Source organism: Poecile atricapillus, chromosome 4 (assembly GCF_030490865.1).
Source record: "Poecile atricapillus isolate bPoeAtr1 chromosome 4, bPoeAtr1.hap1, whole genome shotgun sequence".
Classification (NCBI taxonomy): Eukaryota; Metazoa; Chordata; class Aves; order Passeriformes; family Paridae; genus Poecile; species Poecile atricapillus.
The window spans coordinates 10,875,172-10,885,262 of record NC_081252.1 but is presented as its reverse complement, the minus strand read 5'-3'; positions in this window follow the sequence as shown (position 1 = coordinate 10,885,262).

Below are 10,091 nucleotides of genomic sequence, written 5' to 3'. Positions count from 1 at the left end.
TAAGCACAGCTTGGAACACTGCAAGTGTGGACGACATATGACATTCAATATGAATTCCCCTCACTTAATTAACATTGTGTACTTTCTTTGACACATCAAAGAATTCAGTAGCATATTCTTAAAATTTAGAGATTTGGCTTTGATTTCTCTTTGGCCATTCGTGCATGCCATTCTGAGGAAGTAACAAGATAATAGTGCTCACAGTGCTCAACCCCGACAGTTGAAATGTCTAAACTTCATGCCAAATTAATTTTTTAAAATCCAGAGTGCTTACATACATTCATGCTGATAGGTGTTTCTTATCTCCTGACGTTTCAGATTAGCTTTTTAAAGGTACAAAGACTACCAGGATATGTTTCCATGTGCTCTGTAACACATTTCTACACAGCTCAGACTTTAATTTCTGATACCCGCCCCCCCCCCACCCCCATAGCCTTTTCTCATTGAAAGTGACTCCTTGTCCTATGTCCCTGCCATCCATGCCTTTGATCCTCACTGCTTTACAATGAGGTATGTCTTTTTATGAATTGGTTCTTCATTTAAACTCATTAAAATCAGATGTGAAAGTGTGCTACACAGTGTATTTCCCCTTAGAAATGTCAGTCTTGAAGTGCATGCTAATGTGCAGGTTGCATGCCATAAATCCACCCTCATTAGCCAGCCAATCCAACCCTAATAAGGGAATGGATTCCTTGAAAAGGAGTGGACAGGACAATGCAAGGTACTAATTTCATGTACCAATATGCATTGGTATGTACCAATATGTATTCTAATTTCATGTACCAGGATGCATTTATTTTTCCACCATTCAGAGCCTCTGGGTGAGCTCAGAGCAAATAATGATTCTAAAATCAGTGGAATGGTCTTTATAGGTATATTTGAGACAAATACTGATGGAAATGGAGGCCACAATTACATAGGGAAAATGTACATTCAAGTGTACAGTAATTAAAGAGGAATAGAGTGGTTTAGCATAAATTGTAAAACTCAGTACTAAGAGAACAGAGAAGTATACTGTGACCTTTTTTTGTAAGATGCTGTTCTTGCATTAAGTGACTTCTAAATATAGGAGCATTCTGTAGCCAGACTACTTAGATAAACTGGAGTGGCGATGCTATTTCATCTAAAAATAGAGAAACACTTCTCCCTCAAAATACCTAGAGCCTGTACCTGTGGTCTCACAGGCAGCTGAAGGCACAGTCACAGTTTGCATAGTCATGGAAAGCAGCTGTCCTGCCCTGTCCTCCATCTCTCTTTGTAAGGATCTGCTCATGGTGATAACGCTCCAATTTAAAAAATGGTATTAATGGTATATAAATGGTCAGGGGCAGGAAATTTGGCCTAATTTCTTCCTTGGTCAAGTTCAGTTAAACAAAAACCTCTCTGAGGTGTGCTCTGATCATCAGGCTATCATTTTGCTCTTGGATGAGGGCTGGAGCAAAGGGTAGCAAAGGCATTGGTAGTACTTGAAGGTGTGCTACTTGAAGAATTCCGAGCTCATTGGGCAAGATGGAAAGCATGACACTAATACTTTAATGTAAAAAGAAACAAAGAAGGAACTCATCCTCATGACATGATGCCAAACTGCAGGTATGGGAAACACAGTTCTAGAGATGAACAAGGGGAAAAAAAAGATTTAGCTTTCTCACGTGTCAGTTGCTAATTACTGTCAACTAAAATCAAAACAAGAACCTCAACCCAAACCAAGATCTGTCCTCTAAAATTTTAAAAGTATGATTTGGGTTTTTTTCATAAATGCAGGTGGAACCTGCATATTTATTATTAATTTAATTTGTCTTATCAAGTATTATATTATTAATTTAATTTACTTCACATTTACTTTATCAACTCTGCCATTCCTACTGCAAGGTAGCACCAGTATAGAAGCCCCAATTTCCATCTCTGCAAAGTTATGTGAATTATGATAACAATGACAGGTATTTCTAAAATGTAGCTTATATTGTTGTCCACACAAATTGGATTCATTACCCAGTGTGCAACAAGCCAGTAATTACACTCAAAAGAGATGATTATTTATTTCAGAGTTCCACAAGCCTGGGTGCTCAGTGGTATTCCATAAATGAAGCATACCAACTACTAAAACTTTTTTACAATTTACTCTTTTTAGCAAACAAGGGGATTAGTGTTCATTGGCTACAAGTTACATAGTTCTCATATTAATTAGTATTGTATCTTCTATTGGTTAATGATTCTCTCACTTCTAATGCTAATTAGTCTGCATGGTCAGTCTTTCTTTTGGGTCAGTGTGTTGCTGGTGGATTGGTGGTCTATGAGTTGGTGGCCACATATCTACCCCTGCCAGAATTACCTTTGACCCAGGAGAAGCTGATTAGTTGGAGCAATTGCTCAGCTAGCTTTATTAGTTTCTTCCTTATCTTGTGAGTTCTGCCAAACATCCTCATAGCCCCTAAATTCTGCATTCTTTGTGTCACCTATGAGTGGTACATCCTTATTCCCAAGCTTGGTTAACCTCCTGCTAAGTCTGAGATCATTGAAGCATGTCCAGCCCTAAACCTTAACAAGGCAATTCTACAACAATTACTTTGTCTTTCTAATACCTGGACATCACTTAGATCTTGTTAGCTGTCACCTGCTTCACAGGTTAAACCTCCTTTCTTGCTGTTTAGGCTTGACAGTATACAAAGATCAAACATATAAGAACACTCTTAAGAAAATTTTATATAGTCTACATTTTGCAACAATCAGCTGTTAGACTTTTTGCAAAGATACAGACATTGTCGTTCCTATTCTTGGGATCCTCTTCCCTGAATTTACAAAAGAGTGATGAGGCTACAGAGCAATTTCTACTTTTTTCCCTTCCTTTGGGCTGAAATGATTGCCTTTCACTTTCAAGATGCTTCCAATTGTTAGTACCAAGGGAAAGAGAATTGCTGTTATAAAGACTGTAAACAAGGAGACTGCCTAAAACCCTGTGCCATAGGCCTTCTGACATCTTTCCAGAGATATCATGCACAGCCTCAAAAGCAGTCAAAAATTCATCCTCAGCCTCAAAAGCAGTCAAAGCCACCTGAAGACTCTTTCAAATTGGACTGCCCTGTTAAACCAGTACTGCTGCTGCTCTTCACTGGAGAGCTTTTTCATGAGTTGACATTCAGTCACCTGAATTTCCAGTTCAAAGAGCTGCCACATCCCCGCCCCCAACCACAGGAACTCTCACACCAAGGCAGAACATCTCACTTAGATGAACTCCCAAGTGTAGATCAATAGAGAGGATACAGAAGGAAAAAGGAATTATTAGCCACAAACTCTGCTGATCTTCAGCCAGGCAATCATAAACTCCCCATTCTAGCTGAAGTCACAGAGCTTTGTTTTCTTTTTTCTGGATCATGAGGAGCAGTTGCAATATGTTATTTCTAATCCACTTTCAGGACATGGAGTAGGAAGGTATTTAAACAGGGAGACAAGGCTGTATCAGCTGCTCTTTGAAGCTGGCTATAAAAAAGGAGTTGCAGCTGCCGTAATAGGGTAACACTTGTATTCCTACCTGCAAAATGTCTGGAATTCAGTCTGATTTGAACTTTGCAGGATGTCTGCATATGTGGGTCAGTTCACAAGGCAGGACACTGCAAGTTGTTTGCTGTATCTGAAAGATGTATTACAGGTCAAAGAGGAAGAAATAGAATCTTCAAGGTGGCCAGGTAGCTGCTGGTGGCTGGGAAGTCCTGGCTGAGAGGGTATTAGTGACACTGCAGCATCTCAGAACACAAGGAAGTGTTTTCTAAAATAATCTGTTTTAGCTGGGCAGTAGGAAGGAAAGGAAACTGTTTGCTTTTCAATCCACTGCTCTTGCAAGGATCTCATTCTGCCTGTTCGCTTTTAACTGTGATCTACTTCAGAGTACAGAAAGAGTAAATATAATCAGCTATAGATGGGACTCCTGCAGTTCAGAAACCTGCTATTGCCTGCAGCACAGCTAAAGGCATAGAAAATTTAGCTGAGATGTGAGATTTTATGATTGCATTAGCAAATATCAAAGTGCCACTGAAGACACACTACATAAATGGGCTGGAATGGAACTAATCACAGCTGATTGCAGGAGCAGCAGAGGCAAGGAACACAGGTAGAAATTACAGCAAACGCAGCTCTACTGATGCATGGAGGGCTGTAGTCTTGCCAGGCCAGCAGGTGATTATTCCCCTTCCCCATCCCATTTTGTACAGAGGGAGAAACAGATCATAGGTACCCACGATGGTGTATCTCCAGCTGGGTTTCTTTAAATTCAAACTACATCTCATAGCACAATCAGAACTCCTAATTTTTCATAGGCAAGAATAATTTTTAAATGTTCTTGCACTGAACAATGCTTTTACAAAAAAATATATTTTTTTTAATTAAATCAAAGAAGATTATGAAAGGCTGCCATAAGGAAGCATTTAATCTAAGAACTCTGGTTGTGCTTCATTTTCCAAGATTAATTATCAAAAACTTCTAGGATCCTGCTAGAAGAAACAGAACTTTTTTTTTTTTTTCTAATACTAGATCATTTTTTCTTTCTTAATAATTATTTTCCTTTAAAGAAGAGTGGTTTTTTCTCTTTTTCTCATATGTGCAGCCTTTAATTAGTCTGTTAGACAAAAGCAGTATTAGCTAGACTCTGTCACAATTACCCACATTTGGTAGCTAATTACTCCTTGAATAGTCTTAAGGCTACCAGCAATTTTAGTACAATTGGCAGCCTGGGGCCCCCAGGAGCTGTTCCAGCAGCCTAGAATAGCTGGAACAAGGGGGCGGGCCAGCCGTGACCCTTTCTCCTCAGCCACAACCTAACATATCTACTGTGCCAAAGGCAAGAGTAACACAGAAATGAAAATATTCCCAAGTGGATAAATGTGCTCTCTTTATAGCCTTTTTAAACTAATGGAGTGGCATAAAGGGACTACGGGGAAATAGAAAATAGGACCTTTTAAATGCTAAAGCATTGGCAGGACTACTAATGATTTTTCAATTTTGCAATGTTCCATTAAAACAACAGTACTAAACACTTATATGGGATCAAATTCTGACACGAGACTTTTATTCTAGTGCAATTTTATTCACTGATGCCTCATATTGCAACAATTTACATCACTGCAATATGGGTGTCAAGACAATAAAAAATGCTGACTTGATTTAGTAACATTTCATATGCATTTTCCACAGGTAGAAATTACTTCACAAGGGACACAGCCATGTCTGTGATTTCAGTAAAATTATTCCTGCTGTACACTTGTGTGACATCAGTGGAAGACTAAAATTAACATAAAAATTTAAATGAAGACCTCAGTTTTAAATACACTGTTAATTCAGATTCTATTCCACAACTGTGAAGAGCATTGCTCTGCAGATTCAGCAGCACTGTGCTTGTAAAGAGCCAGGAATTCCTTTTTAAAACACTTCACAAATTCATGAGGCATCCCTTTCCACTACATTCTTCAAATTTAACCTTTAGCTTACCACTGTTGATGAGCAAACTGTTATGAGTAGATGGATGTGGCAGCTTTGCAGAGCCTGACTGTAAGATGGACACAACAGCAATAGCTCAGCTGAGCTGTCAGCAGCAAAATCACAAAGCTGTAGGTTAGGAGAGACATTGCCTTTGGCAGCAGGATTGACTTAAGGTACTTCCAACAAATTCTCCTTCCTTGCTGCCTGTCCTGTTTTCTCAAGGGCCATATGACTTTTATCAATACAACTGTCTGTAAGGCCACCCTGTGAATCAGGCCCAGGGAATTTCACAGGTATTAGAGAGAAATTCTAATAAAAAAAGCATTTTAACCTGAATCAGTCTCATGATTCAGTTCCCAAACATGAGCACATACAGCTGTGTTGGCACAGCTGAAAGGGTTTCAGGAACAAGCAGCTGGCAGTTGAGGTGGGTCTTGGCAATGCCTGGAAATGGGCTGCTGCTGGCAAAAGTGTTCATGGAACAATACATTCACTGTTGTCCATCTTGGCACCACTTACCTGCATGTGCACTGGCTGGTTACAGGGCTACGGTCCATAACTTTAAGTACTGTCAATAATCTGAGGCAGCAGTAATCCTTTACCAGTGTTTGTGAGGGACTTTGCCTGCCTTTCAGGGACCAGAGCAGGGGTTGGAGAAACAGCAGTGTTCTTAGCACCTGACTGCAAATCACCAGCCTAAGGCAAAACAAAAGTAAAACATATCAAATTCAGGTTCCACCAAAGTGCAAACCTTGACCCTCCTGAATACCCTTAGCAAAAGGTGCTCCTCAGCTCAGCTGCTCAGTGGGAGTTATACTAAGACCTTGTCCAAAGCACTGCACAAAATCCTCTGTTTTAAAATCCAGAAGGATTCTCCAGCAAAATCTATTGTGTCCTGACTCGAGATTTCCTGCCAGTTGTGCTCCGTGAACATCCAAGTCCAAGACCAGAAGAACAGACAAGTGCAGCAGATTCTAAAGAGATAAAATTACTTCCTGAAATGGTCTTATTCATAGATTGGATAGTAGGACAGATGGATTGTAGGACAGACAGAACAGCTACTGTGGAAAAAAAAAATCAAAATAAAGACAGTCCAAAACAGGAAGAGGTTGTCCAAAGGTGTCTCTTGACTCTCCATCCTTCAGAACTCTGCAGGACAAAGCCCCAATTAATCTGATCTCAAATGGCCCTGCTCTGGTCTGAGATTGACCAAGTAACCTCCAGGATCCCTTCAAATTAAATTATTCTGCAATTCTGTCACCAAGGAGTGCCATATGAATGACTGATGAGGCTCTAAGGACTTCAGCTCAGGAACAATCCCAAAAAGCAGTCAAAAAAAGCAAAACCTCAGTCTATCCTTTTTATCACTTATCCATTTCCTCAAGCTCTTAAGGTCACCAAAAAAAAACCAAAAACAACTTATCTTTAATTCCCCACTAAACTATGACAGCTAAGCACTTGATAACACAGGTGATTTGGAGAAGCTCAGTGTTTAGAAGCAATACCAGAAAGGTTAAGAGTTCTGTTCAATTTCAGTTTTAGTAGTAGCAAAGGTTTTGATCTTGGGTCTTGAGCCTCTTTCCTGGTAGTGGAGATGACATGTCTTTTCCCACCTCTTTGTCCTGGGGTGACTTTATGATACTGGTACCCAATCGTCTGGTTTATGTTACATATTAAGTTCTGCACCTTCAAGACTGGCTCTGAGGGCAAGAGTGGGGGAAAGAAGAAGCGCGCAGTTTGTGTTAAAGAAAACATCACTCCCACACATCTCACTCCTGGACTGTGGTGTCTGCAGCACGGACAGACAGCGGGACAGAGCTTCTCTCTGGCTTTTAGTTAGTTTTAGCTAGCTGAGGCAGAGGAGTTCCCTGGACCTTTGTTTTTCCCTTTTTTCTGGATCTGTGCAAGCCTGCTCTGGACTGAAGACCCAGCCAAACCCCGGGAGCTCACGCCTGTGGCCCACCAGGGCCTGGGCCTCGGCACTTTCCAGCACCAAAAGGACTGATAAGAACCTGAGTGAGCCGAGCTACACCACATGAAAAGGACTTTTCTTCCTAGATTTTCCATCCCATTGAACAGCAAGAGGTTTTATTATTTAATATTTTTCAATTTCTGTTAAATAAACAGCTTTTTCCACTTCTCTCCAAGGAAATTTTTTTTTCCTTTCCCGGACCAGTTGGGGGGGGAGGGGTCATTTGAATTTTTTTTTCCTTCCCTGGGGAAACCCCCATTTGGAGTTTTTCTCCCAGATTTGCCCTAAACTAGGACACTCTTATTTCAAATGCTTTGGAAATTAAGGGAATGCCCATAGCTCTGACACTGTTATTAGTTGCATCAGGGCAGTGAGGGAAATATCAGCTTTTTTGTAGCGCAGGAAATGTTCTCACTCTTTCTTAAGAGTACAGAGCTTATGGGGAGCCTTGACATCAGGGAAGCTTAAGTGCAATTCAAGAAACACTGAGAAGGATAAGGATAGGTAAAAGGCCTTAACTTGTTTTTCCAAAACAAAAAATAAGTAAAATCGATACTTATTTATAATAACAATATTACTATTATTTCTTGTAAGGCTAGAAGACCTTAAGAGACCCACACAGGAAATCAGAATGTGGTTTTGCCTTGCATTAGAGCCTTTCCAAGCACTTTTCATTTGGGGGAATTTCTTTTCTGTCATCTGAGGGCAAAGCCTAAGTTAGGTGTGTCATTATCGTGGCTGTGAAATGAGATCTAAGCACACTGGGAGTTAACAGCACAGCAATTATAATAATAGTATATAATTATAAATTGTGTAAAATGCTTCTGTGCATTTTACTTCACTAGTGCAATGTGAGAGCTGTGGGGTTTTTAGTGATTTGTAGCTAAAAAAAGGCTAATTAGACCTATACAAAACCTGTACGCATGACATATTAAGAGCACCAAACAAAGCAGGAATTAAAATAAATAAATAAATACTATGTGTACACAATGTTCATATTTACACCACTATCTTACAATGGTAAGAGAAATGGCCCTTAATAAATTCTTCTACAATGCAGTTTACAGCCAGAGTATTTCTTTGACAGAAGACCAGACAGCAAGAGAGATGTTGGGAGGAAGGGAAACAGGAAGGTGGAGGAGCACACGGTTACATCCATTCCTGAGAAATCAAGTTTCTGCATACCAAAAATCCCTTGGTATACTCCTCAGTCACATGCATCACTAACTATTCTCTCCCATATTGTCCATGTCCAAAATGGAAGACTAAACTGTCAGTGTCTTTTTAAAATATCCTGTATATTTTGAATTCTGATAAAGGTGTGAGTTTTCCTTTTGGATACCTTCACATCTTTTGGTCTAATGCGAAGTTGCCCCAGGGCTTGTGACCAAGCTCAATGCAGAAATGGCCTCAAAAAGTTTGAATTCTAGTCCTCCCTGTACCTTTGCCTTTTCTATGCAAAGAGCAAGAAGACTTAGGAGCTCAACATAGCATTTATGGGAAGGGCACAGAAGAGGTAGAGGAAAATTCTGACTCCTAGAGTGTGATGTTAAACAAATTTGCCATTATTTTAAAAGAAAATGCACTAGGAGAAATCACATGCATGGGTTTTGGGTTTTTTTTTTCACGACTCTGAGTCCCACCTGGTTTACCCCAAATTAACAGGCCCTATCATTCAAGGAGATTGGATCCTCTTGGAGTATCTGGGTGAGCCATACTCAATAATCTTCAGCAGTTCCTTTGTTTTAGGATTTGTGGTGAGTCCTGAGACTGAGCATCCACAGCAGCCTGTCTGTGTGCCTCTATAAGGCCTGCTGCTCAGCAGCTGGATCCATTCCATCCCAAGTGCACTGGAATCACAAACAGCACAGCAGGTGTTTAGAAGTCAAATATATAAATCACTTTTTGGGTTAAGTATCCTCATATGCAGCAAACTGCTTTGTATCATCAGACCTTAATTTGGTATATTTCATCAACTATCACCTGGAAGTGTTTTCTGTTGATGAGCTTTTTGTAAAATTCAACCCCAAAGGGTGTTTTAAGTTCTTGTATATCTTCAGTACTTGCATATAATGTAAAGTGATTGCAGGTAAAATAGCACTGCTGGTGTAGATTACATTGGAATGGTCTGGAGTGCAAGCCTGTGTCTGGAGTGAGTGATGTGAGCACTTTGTAAGAGTTGAATAGCAGTGCACTGCCAGGAGCCCAGGTTATTCCTCCACAGGAAACTGGGTTAAAAGTACCAATCTCCCAGTACAATCCGGTCCCATTTGGAGAACAAACACAAGAGCTAATAGCAATAGAAGTAGTAGTAATGGAAGAATGCTGAAGATGCTTCTGTTGCGCCAAGACTGATTTTGGAAAGTTCACCAAAATCTGTGCAGGAAGGTAAAATGGCCCTTCAACTTCTAAAAGATAACTTCTGCACTCTACCACAGTGCTATCTTAGTAGAACAATGACTCTACAAACTCAGACCTGCATAATAGGAATTCTTGTTTAATTGGCATGTGCAATGTTTGCATTAGATGGGTTTGATTACTGATTCCAATTTTTAGGGGTCTTGTACCTGTAAAAGTTTTATTAGCATCACTCTCTCAGTTAGGAGGGTATTTCTATTAACAGTTGTACCAGCACCATTGGTATAGATGTGGT